Raw genomic sequence first — 14003 nt, forward strand, 5'->3', positions numbered from 1 at the left:
GTACACAAATGTCATATCCCCCATGAGGCATACACACAGTCATTCCTTTATCTCTTTCACCTAGGGTACTACACGACCAAATGTCGGAATCCCTTTTCATCAATGATTATCTGTAATGTAAACCTTTCTCTTGCAGTCCCGTGACATAAAGTCTTAGAGTCTCGAAGATTAAAGGAGCCACGAGCTTTGCGTTGTATGAGGAGCAAGCATTCTCTGCAGAGGACATCGTCATCTGGATTTCTATGAAACAGAGGGAGCCAACGCCAGGAACATCTGTAAATCCTTGTCCACAACCTGGGTTGATTTCAACAGCGGCCGTTGTAAGACTTGTTGCAGTGGCCGTTGTAAGACTTGTTGCAGTTACTGTTGTCGTTGTGCTGATGATTTTATCGTCTTCTGTGTTGTCTGACGAAGGAATGATTAACGTTTATCAGTTAATTATCTGTAATTCTAACCCTTACGGCAAGTCTGTAGATATTTTTTATTGGCAATAAAGACCGATTTTAGGGAAATGATTGTCTCGCAAAGATCAGGAATTAGACCACCATATTTTGGATTGGAAATTTGGGTTACAAAATTTAAGCTAAGCTCTGCGGTAGATGAGGTTATTCAGCGCTGATTAGAAACAAAAATAAACATGAGAAATATTAGAAATGTAGCCAACAATGAAACATACTATTCACACATTTAACAAAATATTAGGTTAAACTTGGATGTAATTAAAATGCTGAAATGATGTTCAAGCTGTTATCATGATGATTATTCTATTTATAAGTAAGGAAAAGTTTTAGAAAATACACCAAAACGGCCTATCATTATTTCATAATAAGCTCTTCCTATATGCTCACTTTTATCTGTCCAACAATTTTTGAGGAATTCTTCGATGTTCGGTCCACTTCGTCGAGGCACTGTGACATCGTAGAGAGAACACAGTTGATTCTCGTAACAGAAGAGATGATAAGTTTCTTTCTGAGAAGCTTTGGTTGCACAGATTATCCTGCTTATATTGGTCAGTACTTCAGGACTGGTGGTATTCAACAAGTCGTCGCTGCTTATTGCCGCTGGATAGTACATCTTGATCGTGCTCGATGATGTTCCTGTAACGACTGATCTATGTCAATAAGATGACTGAAACTTTTTTTTTTTTGGGGGGGGGGGGTGGGTGGGTGGGTGGAGGTATGCAAACTATTTTGAGTAACTTGAAACATACAAAGTATTATGCGTAAGTCATTTTGGCAGCTTTAGACAAAGAAGTTATATAGGGGGAGATGCTACGGACCGTCTCTCCTTCGCTAATCAGTTGGAGGTCGCCAGCGGTCATTAACGACAATGGAGGAATAAGGCCTTTTATTCTTCCTAGGTACAGCGACGCACTTTGTCTGGTTAGCAAAATGGACAGAAACCAACGATATAGCCGTGCCTTGAAATGTCATCGCCTATTTTCTATTTTATTGAAAATAAATGTATAGTCAAAGCATAACTTTTACTTGCATATATTCTCATGTCTATTGACAACTAATAATTACTGTTATCGCTACCTAAAATGACATCGTAGACTTCACACTTCATTTTTTTTCAGTTTATGGTCAACAAGGCTAACAATATTATTTGAACACAATGTCAGTGGTAGATGCTGTAGGGATATATGTATCCTTAATCCAGAGAAGGACGCTCTCTCTCTCTCTCTCTCTCTCTCTCTCTCTCTCTCTCTCTCTCTCTCTCTCTCTCTCTCTCTCTCTCTCTCTCTCCCTTTTCTTTTATCATTGTCAAAATCCCTAATCTCACAATCATTATCTTAAAAGCATCTTTATGGTAAAACAATTTATGGCCAAAAGAGAGGGATTGTTTAAGTGCAACATCCTTATCACTGCTTGTCACTGCCAATATACGTATTGATTCTAGTGTCATGCTATTTCCTCGGAGCACATCTTGCATATCATTATGTACTAAAGACGTTTTGTAAGTAGCTTATAACTAGCGTTCGGTAAGATTATTAATGGATCTGTAAGAAAAAATCCGTATTTTTAATAGGAAATTCTCCGTAAAAAAATACCATTCTCAACTGTATTTCAGTAAAATACAGGCGACCGTAATTGTTACCCTACTTTGTTATTATCTTTTACGGGTTGGTGACCGTAATATCATTCATTTACGTCAATATATCCATTTTTAAATAGTAAATGTCTGGCAACATTTATTCCAGGATTTTTACCTTTTTTTTACGGCAAATTCTTAATAGTGTAGTTAAGCTACGCATAAATGCAATAAAGCCAAGAAAACTAGTTCTGCGGGATGAATTAATTACATGAATACTGCAAAGGAGTTTTAGTTGGTTAATGTACGCCTTATCTCTTAAAAATGACTCTAATAAAAATGTTATTCTTATTTTGCATTTTTTTAATTACCGGAGCACAAATTTCTTGAATTCATATCAAGACAAAACTACAACGATTAGGCAACAGATTTGCTGAGCAGTTGAATAGTAAGTTTCGCATCATAAGTTTCTGAGTTTATTACCCAGATGTAACCCCTCATTTTGCAGGTTTTTTATATTTCTTCTAAGTAATCTCACTTGGTTACGTTTCATTCTGCATCAATTAAATGCTTCTTTTTGCCTAGAAAATTTATATTAATTTAATCATATGGTAGGGATAAAAATGAATATGCATACTGGCTCCTATGTTTGAGAAAATGAAGTTATTATTTTATGGGTCTAAACTACACACAAGCTTTACTATCAAAGATGCATTACTAGATAAGCCATCAAAGGTAAAAATTAATACTTTGACACCTACTGAATGAAGCCAAGCCAAACATTGTTGAACTAGAATCACACATTCATGGAACCCAAGACTTGTAATTAGAAAATACAAAACCCCCATTCACTGCATTTATCATAAATATAAAAGCATATCTCGCTGTCAGTGCCCACATCAGCGTAACCATAATATTTCTCACCATACCAATATATTTGTTTTTTAATTGCATTTCATCCAATTTTAAGGAGCACATTAATGTTGTGGCCATTTTCTGTGTCGCTCCAGGTCTCATTTTGTTTATGCAAAAAAAAAAAAAGGGGGGGGGGGGGGAAATATTGATGAACCCAGTTTGACCATCTACCTGTAGATACCACTTTGAAATTGTTTTTTGGATGGGACAAACTTGCATCGAACATTTATTCACACACGAATAAAAACCCTTCATCCTCTAATAATGAGAAAGTTCAGGTTTCGTTGCTGCCGACAGTAAAAGCATTGGTTATATACACACACACATACACACACATATGTATATATATGTATATATATATATATATATATATATATATATATATATATATATATATATATATATATATATATATATCCGGTCATGCTGAGCGGCATTGCCAGACGTATAAATAATCGGTCTCTTGCCGTTCCTTGGATGGGGGGAGAGGAGTAGTTAGACTCTGATGAGAGGGGATACTCCGAGAGGTACACCCGGAAAACACAACTGCCATTTTGTAGTTAGGGAAGGGGGAGGGGGTGGGAAGGGTTAAATTTGTGTGCGAGTGTGGACATACTTATTTAAGCTTTTAGCCGTCATTTTTGACGGGTCTCTTACACTAGCTACGCAGATAACAAGAACAGAGCGTTTTCTGATTTGTGACCTCTTTGCCAACCAGTCACTGGCCGGGTCTCAACCCAGGACACTTCCTCCCTGTCTAACCTCCTTGGTTTCAGAAATGACATATTACCACATGAACTAATTTCTTAAAATGTGAAAAACGATTGTTGTCATATAAAGATCTATAGAAACTTTTATGGTGATCTTAATGCGTTACTTCAGTTTTACTTGAGTTATATCTCATAGGGATTTATAAAGTTATTCATTAAACTAATTAATCAATCGTATTAGTTTTCTTTTCAATAACTAGATGTTCTGGATTTTCTATAGTCATGAATTTGATACATCTTTTATAGCAACATTAACACGTTTTATGGTATAACATTCTAGCTGCAATGAAGAGGATATCATTATGAAATGAAACGGCATATATGTCAACTTGGCACTCATGGAAATTATACAAGGTTGGTGAAGATTGATAGTCCTTCGTAAGGAAGATATTAATTACTGAAATACTGTAGGATATTATTTATGATGGTTATGACTCCATGTTAGCCATACTAGAGAAACGGTGAAGCAATTGTTTTCGTCTCAGTACAAAATGCTTAAAACCATAGCTCCATAGTCTCTTTTAATTCTGAAAGATTTTACCCCTTTAGAATAAAAATCTAATCTTACTGAGAAAAATTTTCTGCTATAAGCATTATGGTTTCAATTCTGAAAAATACTATCTTTATAAAACATAAAATCTAATCTTACTGAGAAACAAACATCTATAATGCAATATATTTACTGAAGTTCTTTAAAATAAAATAAAAGACAAAACATAACATTTAGCTTACCTAGGTCGACTAGCCCGTAAGTAATTAAAACACAATGAAGAGTTTGAAAGAACTTCGTGGTCATCCTTACGAGGTGGTGAACGTATCTGTCCCTCAAGTGAGCTCCTGGTCTTGTGAATTGACCTTCTCATAGGCTTTCTGTTAACGGCGCCAAAAAGACAAGTACACTTTATAGCTTCTAGGCAACAGAAGAAACAAATTATTGGCTGAAGCTTGATAAGTACATTTCTCTCTGAACGAATCAAGGTATTATTAGCTTTATTTGAACGAAATAGAAAAGACCAAAAAAACAATCATAGTTTAGCTTAATGCTGCTTAGGGCTGATGTTGTTTGAAGATAATGCAGTATATATGAAACATTCTGGGTGGCTGAAAACAGGCAAGGGCGTGGTTTCTTGGACTCCCGCCCCTTGTGATTGGTTAGTAAGCTAAAAGGTTTCGTGCACCGTAAAGACTATTTTGGTATCTTGATGTATAGCAGAAACACGCAACATATGATTAAAGAAAATTAAGACTATGATTAGCTGTGTAACGTTGGATTTATATGCCCATACTTTTTTGTAATGATAATTTTACCAGTTGAACATGGAGGTCAAAAGGATAGGTTCCTGAATACTTTTATCAAAACAGGCCCTCTAAAATGGTTAAGAAATGGACAAGGACACAGATCAATTATTGTAGGGGTTATATATTCAACAGCTATAGAGTAATCTTTATAAAAGACATACTTGATGGAATACCAATGTGCAATTTAGACGACCAGAAATAGGACACTAATGCCCGCAGTGAGAAACAATTAGGAAAATGAAGCCCCAAATATAGAAAAATGCATAGAAATACAAGGTAAAACCAATTAATCAGAGGATGTAAAGGTTGACAACCAAAATATGGAGTAAACTAGTAACACTAGTTCAATACAGTAGAGAATTAACGGAGGAAACAGAAGCTGAAGAGAGAATTATCCAAACACAGATCACAGGTGGTGGAGAAAAGTATTTCCATATGTTCAACACGGTGAACCTCAAACATTATACTAATAAGAAATTATCTTGTGGAGAGTATGATTAAACAAATTTACTATATAGATATAATATAACGTATTAAATGTAAGACTTGAAATACTAAGAAAAATGTACCTTTATATAAATAACATTATGGTTAAAGTACGCTTTACGCAACTCATATTAATACTTAACTTTATAAACTATTCCTACCATGGTTAGTTAAATAACTGCCCTTATTCTGCTTTCATCCATCTTTCATATATGCAAAAAAAAAAAAAAAAAAAAAGGCCTAGGTTCAACACCTGGTAATCGCATCCTGTTTGGGTTGTGATGGCCTATTGGAAACGTCCCTGCTTAGCGATCTGCTGGAATGGGGATCGAGACACGCTCAAGCTCGATAGTTTCTTGGAGTGTCTGCAACCTCATCATTCTTGTGTGCTGAGAGGGGTTTTTTTTTTTGGGGGGGGGAGGAGCTTATAGGTCTACCTGCTGAGTCATCAACAGCCAGTGCCTGTCCTTAGTCCTAGCCTGGGTGGAGAGGGGGCTTAGCGTTGATCCTATGTATAGATGGTCGGTCTTAAGGCCATCATCCTGCAAGGGCATTGTCACTGTCACTTGCCCCTGCCATTCATGAGTAACCTTTAAACCTTAAACCTTTAAAATTTGGGAGGTGGTAGCCTGTCAGATGCTTCGGCAAGAAGAAAGAAAAGAAAGTGCAGTACTGTGGGACACAATGTCTAAACATGAAAAGTAATGCGAAATAGGTTTTTTTTTTTTTTTTACTATATAGCCGCATAAAGCCAGAAAAGAAGATTAAACATTTTTTTATATTCTGATTATATTCACGACCTTGACAAAGCAACAAAGTTTGAGTTTCTGCTGTAGTGATTCGCCTTATCATTGCCTGGTATCTGAGTGTCTTGGACTAGACATAACTGGAATGAAATTATTTCACTATGTTTATTACTCAGAGAAAGAAAAGACCCCACAAAAGCATTCTGATGTGCATCGGAAGAAAAGCATACTAGCACGAAACTTAAAAGTCAGTTTTTATTAACAATATTGACAATTACTTTTTAGTTTTTTATGCAGAGATCAACATGACTCCTTGAATACCAAACGAATATCGAAAAAGTTATCAGAAGGCCACTGAATGATTCTCTCTACGATAATAAGAAATGGTTGCCTTAATGAGGCCATGGAACCAATTCTAATGCTGTTGTATATCTTGAATAGTAAGTCGTTATAATTCCCATTTTACTGAGCTTGTTATTACTGCTATAAAACAACTCAGTTCGCTTACATCGAAGGATGAAGAGTTTTTTTTTTCATCGATTAGTGCTTTAATGAACGAAATTTCTATCAATAGTGTAAAAGAAATGCGTGAGCAATCTCTCTCCCTAATGATATGTTTTTCTTAGAGGTAAAGCAATTATGTCTATGTTAAAATACAAGTAAACCTTTTAGGATACTTGGCCTCGTTCCATACGCGAAAGAGCACAGTTGATCTTAATGAGCTGGAATTTAAGATAACAATTCTAAATTAGCATTTAATGATCAGGATTAAGGTCGTAAATGTAAAGTTCTTTGAAAATGCTACAAGAATTACTCCAAATACTATCGCAGGGCAAAAGAAAAAAAAAAGAAAGAAAAGAAAGAAAAAAACAAGCAAGAAAATAAATGCTACTGAAAATTCCTTTTCAAAGAGTCCTCATTGATTGATTATACGTTTTCTGACATAAATGAATCAACCAATAATGATTCTGAGGATGATTTTCTGTAGCTTTTATGTTGTCTGTAAACACTTTGTTGTAACGGAGCAGTTTAAAGATTACAGAAACTTTTGCGCGTTCGCCCGAATGGTCATAGTCAGATAAAAACAGGCACATACCTAAATAAAAATCACCTAGACATTAATTTACCTAAAGGGAAATGGAGAGCCTTTTAGTTATATGCAGTCGATAGAAGATAAAAAGCTTAAAATATCATGTTTAAGACATTTGGGAGAAATTATTGATGCAGAATGATTCAAACCAAAAAGCCTATTTTCACATTTCTCACTTGAATCATTAACGTGGGATCTTAGACTAAGGGACATTCATAGGAATCTATTGATTTTTACCTAACAAATGATAACAGTTATTTCAGAAGTACGATTTTGGACCCGTGACCTCTATTTTCCCAGTTCCCTTTCCTGTAATTGTTCAATGAATTTTGATGTGGGAGAGACTGACCCTTCCCCTGGTTCGAAGGTAATGGAAGTATGTTTAACGGAGCAGAATCAGGAATGGTACTCACTTAATTATAACTGAGGGCAAAATTGAAAGAGCATAAGTATAGCCTTTCCCTGTTACAATCTCAAGTTCATCATTGGTCTCTCATCCGTCTTCAAGCAACAGTCTCTGGCGCAAAATGGACTGGGAGAACGTTACAGGATGCCTTAACCTTACCGTAGCCGAGGTAAGTTTGGATAAAATTGACTGGCATTGTTGATATTAGGATGAAAATTATGAATAGTGACTATTTAGTAAGTGAATAACCTGTCACTACATTTTTCTTCAAATATTTGCTGACATTACTACGCATTTGTAAGATTTATTCGGTTGAATTAACCCCATGAATCTTTGTATAATGGAAATCTTGGACTTTTCTGTTGATTTTGTTGATAATTTTCAGTTTCATACACCAAATAAAAAAAAAATCTTATAAATTCACTTTTTATAGAGCTAACCTTGTATATCAGTTATAAGTTACTTATTTTTATGGAGATTTTTATGATTTTTTCTTATTTCATAGTCATCTTCCAAGCCATACTGACGTTGGTCTACAGGTAACTATTTTATTAATGATTTTTTTTCCTTGTTGGGGTAAGACTAAGTCTTTCCCGCTCATTTATCTACTGTCTTTTGGCAAAACAGCATTTAAGAATTTATCCTTCATTTACTTATGTGCTGTGTTTTTATACATCTATTTATGCACTTACTTGTTTTGCAGTGGAATCCATTCACAATCTTTCTGAACTCGACGCCTCCATATAAAGTTGTCGGCAGCGCTATTGATATCATAGACATCATATCTGAGAAAATCGGATTTTGGTGAGTTGACTTCTGCAATGCTGCTTCAGCCTTTTGTAAATGTGCACTGGAAATTGAATATCTAATGACGATTTCTTCTGATAAGCAGATTATCTTTTGTTCAGAATTTAATCTTATGAAATGTAATCAGTAAATATTTGTAGATTTTAGGAAAATAGATTATCATAACTTTTTCATGATTACAAAAACGATCTTTAGTTTTTAGAATAATATATCCATTACATTAATTCTTTCTTCTGTCTTAATTGCATCCATGGGAGATATCAATATTTGTATTAAAGGCTAATCGGTTTTAATCCCCAGTATGCTTAATTTCTATATAATTATAAACTTAATCAAAAAATAAAATACTGAATGTGAAAAATTATCACAAATAATCCGTTAAAGTAAATGTTTTCTCATTTATTGAAGACAAAAGAAAGGTTTAAAATTCTTAGTTATCATCAAATAAAGATGTAATAGTAAACGCCAATGTAAATATCCCTCATCACACAATAAATATCATATGGAGAAAAAGTGCCTGAGATTACAAAAGGATTATTTAAATTCTTGTCTTATTTCCACGAGAATAGATTGAAAAATGCCTAACACACGCGCTGTTTTGGGTTGATAGCATAAGCTTTATTCAAAGTCTGAATAAATTAGTAATTTGTCGAGTGAATAAAAAAAATGGTTAATTGCAATAGACCTCCATCAATATATGTTTATGAACTAACAATTAAGTAGATATTACCGTTGGTCTAATTTCTTCTGGCAGTTATAACCTGGTGAGGGGCAAAACCACCGACTGGGGCCTACAGCTGCCAGATGGGTCTTGGAGTGGTTCCATCGGTATACTGCACCGAGGGGTAAGTTTACAAAAACATACAAAAGCAGTCCAAATTCTATTGTATACAAAGTCAACTCTAGGAGTAACACAGGAACTTCGGCTTGCTTCACACGGGCGCATTTTTTTTTAGTACGGAAATATTTCCGCTCGTTAGGAGGCATGTCCTCACATGAGCGAATTTTTCCTGAGAGGTCTTGTAGTACCTATAAGCCGCTGAAGATTGAGTAATTTCAAAGACGAATACAAGCAAGCGCGCACACACACATGTAATACTGAATGTGATGAAACTGTACTTTTTGCCATAATTAGCAATGTACACTGCTAGTAAATCACCGACGCACGGAGATTCTTCCGAGCGGACAGTGTGTAAAGCCAAGGTAAAGCGCCTCATCGATCATCATTGATTTCTAATCCACCTGGAGAAAACCGCGAGGCATCAAATCGCTCGTGTGAAGCGAGCCAAAGTGTCATAATTAAATTTCAATTCCATCAAACTTCTCGTCACATAATTCAACCATCAACTTACTTTCAGTGTTGTTTTATAGCCGATCGTCATAAATGTCACAACAATGTCCCCATTCTTTAATTAATTATCATCAAAACCAGTAGTTCTGTGATTCTAATACTAGTCCGTTCGTCTCATACAGCTACTCACGTTAACTTGGCTCCGTCGAAAATGAATGTTCACGTCGTGCGTGTAAATTATGTTGTCTAGCACGACTATCATTCATTTTCACCTCCAATTCTATCACTGACAACAAAATCCCCTGTGAATATGTCTCAGGAAAAAAATCGTTCTTGGGAATTTCCTTAGTTTAGCCCCTTTCTCTTTGAGCTCATATTTTTCTGCTATCAAACGCACCTGTCATAGTCCTTTCGAGACTCGTAGTTTGACATTAGAAATTCTATTCAAGCTTACCATTCACTCAACTTGTTCCTTTGTTTACTTCGAAGTAACGTCTGTCAAATTATCTTCTTTTTTTCCTTTGTCAAATTATCTTCTTTTTTTTCCTTTGCCTATACTTACACCGAAGAGTCTGGCCTATTCTTTTCACATTGTCCTCTATCTTCATACACTTGACAACACTGAGATTACCAAACAATTATTCTTCATCCAAGGGGTTAACTACGCTCGGGCACGCTATTCTGTCTTATTTCTCTTCCTCTTGTTTTTTTTTTTTTTAAGTTTTTATAATTTATATATGAAAGATTAATCATAAAGTTGTTACTGTTCTTAAAATATTTCATTTTAATTGTTCATTACTTCTCATGTATTTATTTATTTCCTTGTTTCCTTTCCTCAATGGGTTATTTTCCCTGCTGGGGCCCTAGGGCTTATAGCATCCTGCTTTTCCAACTAGGGCTTGTAGCTAAGCAAATAATAATAATAATAATAATAATAATAATAATAATAATAATAATAATGCGATAATGCGTTATAGAATTCATCTTTGCATACCAAGTAAATTGAAAATTGTAAAATCACAAAGTAATTGTATTATTGCTTGAACCATTTTTCATATCTCATTGAAATCCTACATGATATTAGCATTTATAAGTCTTGAAACATCTAATTGATTTGAAAATGCATCTTTTTTTTATCCTTACTATTCAAAAAATAACAAAAAGAGGTATTCGCAACAATTGTCTGAAAATTGGTTGAAATCTCATAAGTTCTGTTACCATGGTTGATATTGAAGCAAATCTATTTCTCAAATGTAAATTCTACTATTTTGTAATTAGTATCAACCTTTATACTAAATTAGTATCTGGTTTTCCTAGTTTTCATCAGAAGTATTTAATTACTTGGACTTTTTTCGAATATTTAATTACTTGTTTATTGAAACTTCATTTAAATAGGTCTATCAACTAGTAAAAATCTCTTGAGTAGAGTATTTTGCAGAATATATTCTGAAAGTATCTGAAATTGGAAATTTATTTGAAGGAGAATTCCCTTTTTCAAGAGTAAACTCACAAGCGACTTTGCCTTACTTATGAACGGTTCAATTTAAGTTTTTTTTTTTTTTTTTTTTTTTTTTTTTTTTTTTTTTTTTTTTTTTTAATATATGTATATATTTGTATTCTCATCCCCGTAGGAGGCATCGATGTCAGCTGTAGTGTATTCTGTGTCTCATGCTAGGACTAAGGTTTTGGACTTCAGCACTTATGTCTTCCTAGATGAGCAAACTATAGCTTACAACAGGCCAAAGTTTGCTCCACAAGTTGATGGCTTCGTGAAACCCTTTAAGTATGAGGTGAGAGGTAGAGAAGTAGCTCTGTTGTGGGAAAAGATTAATATCATGATGATATGGAAGATTCCGAGATTAAGCAATATTTAAAACTATGATTTAAGTGAAAAAAAATACAAAATATCCTGATTATAACGTGAGAGGCGGTGAGCTAAATGTATAATAATGACAAAAAAGTAATGGGGGTTACCATAAGACTACGATAAGAGATAAAACCAAAAGTATGATCATAAAGTATAGCAAAATAAAAGGTAACGATGAGCAAAGCTTCGAATATCTTACTCTAAAGTTTATAGTTAATTTTCATAAGAATATCTTTATCCAGTCATCTCTTGGTCGTACGTGTCCTCTTTAGTTAAGGTTTTGACTAAAATCAATTCAGTCGATGTAGAATCTCTGATTAAGTAACTGATTAATCCAAATATTCAGATATATAAAAAGTTATTATTAAACAGTTTTCTAGAGCAAGTCATTGTGTGCTAGGGACATCAGTCTCAAACAATATAATCTAAATATGGTTTTGGTACTTTTATCAAAATTAAATATAGAAATTACTTTTACAGTATGGTTACTAATTATATGTCAATCTTTGTTCATTTCAGTTTAAATTTTTCCATAAAATATTACGATGAAGCAAAATGGAAGCTATAATTCAGGAATTTAACATTAGAACACACATTCTGTATTTCTTCTATTACTATTTTTTCCTTTTTTTCTTTTTTGCAGTGCTGGATAGGAATCTTCCTCGTGACCCTCCTCATTTACACCGTTCTCATAAGTTTTCAATTTTGTCACAATAAAATGGTTATGGCTTCAAATCTGCCGACAGGTAAAATATATTAGAAATATGCACGTACATACATATAGCCTACAATATTTACAGATACACGCACACGCAATCCCACACACACATACATATATATACATATATATATGTATATATATCTATATATATACATATATATGTATATATATATATATGTGTGTGTATATATATATATATATATATATATATATATATATATATATATATATATATATTGTGTGTGAAGTGAATCTTGCTCTCTAAATTTTTCAATGTTGTGTTGTTGCTCTCTCTCTCTCTCTCTCTCTCTCTCTCTCTCTCTCTCTCTCTCTCTCTCTCTCTCTCTCTCTCTCTCTTATATATATATATATATATATATATATATATATATATATATATCGTGTGAAGGGGATCTTGCTCCCTAAACTCTTCAATGTTGTGTTGTTATTTTATTACTTTATTAGATAATGATTTGGCACTTAATCAATGGAAATTTTCAAGATACTAATATGTCTTTCATGGACATTATTTATGGGGAAACATGATCGTGCTATGTGGAATTTTCCGACGGGTTTTGTATGTATCACATATGGCAATACAATCATAAATACAGTACCACAGTGCAGCATATTGATATTTACACTGTGGCGTTTTCTTACAGAAAAACATAGTAGTTAAACGGTTATATAAATAACTCAAGACAAAAATATGTTATGAAAACTAAAATATGCTGGAAACTTTCAGAGAATTCTGTTGATACAACAGATTTAACAGAAAATTCATTAGCAGTTTTAATTCTTTCATTGCTAACAATTTCCTTTCACCTTCATGGTGTGTGAGACCATCTGTATCAAATTATCTAAATTAAAAGCCTTAAGTTCGAAAAAGAGTGTCAAATCAGCTATTCCATAACAAAATTCAGTAGATCTTGTTGGGGTTAGAAACATACTCTAGTCAAGTCATCAAAATCCCAGTAGAGTTATTCAAATAATCTTATTTTCTCTGAAGCGATTAGAGATTTTTTCATATGTACCCTTTGATATCTGACTTACCATAATTCCTTAAATATAATCTTTTGAAATTTATTCATCATTAGAAGGCAATTAGTTAGTACTATTTCGAAACAGATCTTTATTTTCAGTGACTTTATAATCATTGTTTATCAAAGAAATTTAGATTTTTTTTTTCACCGAAACGTTTTCCTTTTTAAATGATCCAGGAATGCTAGTCACATCAGATTTAATTTTACTTGACATTCATATAAATGTAAGATAAATAGTTTAAATTATTTCTCAACTGATGAGAGACGAAACAAATGAAATGTATCTTATGGAGAACTGTACCGCAAATGTAGAGATATCAAAGTCAATCTACTGTTGCAGATGTTTATCCATTGATTCACTTTCCTTTGCAAGCAAGTCATTATCAACTTGATAAATCAAGATTTGTATCATATCTTCATTCGTAGATAAAGATCTTTGGCTATTTTAGTTACCACGGTTAAGTAAACTATCCAGATCTCCTCAGTAATTCAAACACAATTTTTCTCAAACTTTGCAAAGGTCAGTGT

This window comes from Palaemon carinicauda, chromosome 1, assembly GCF_036898095.1.
Source record: "Palaemon carinicauda isolate YSFRI2023 chromosome 1, ASM3689809v2, whole genome shotgun sequence".
In the NCBI taxonomy this organism is placed as follows: domain Eukaryota; kingdom Metazoa; phylum Arthropoda; class Malacostraca; order Decapoda; family Palaemonidae; genus Palaemon; species Palaemon carinicauda.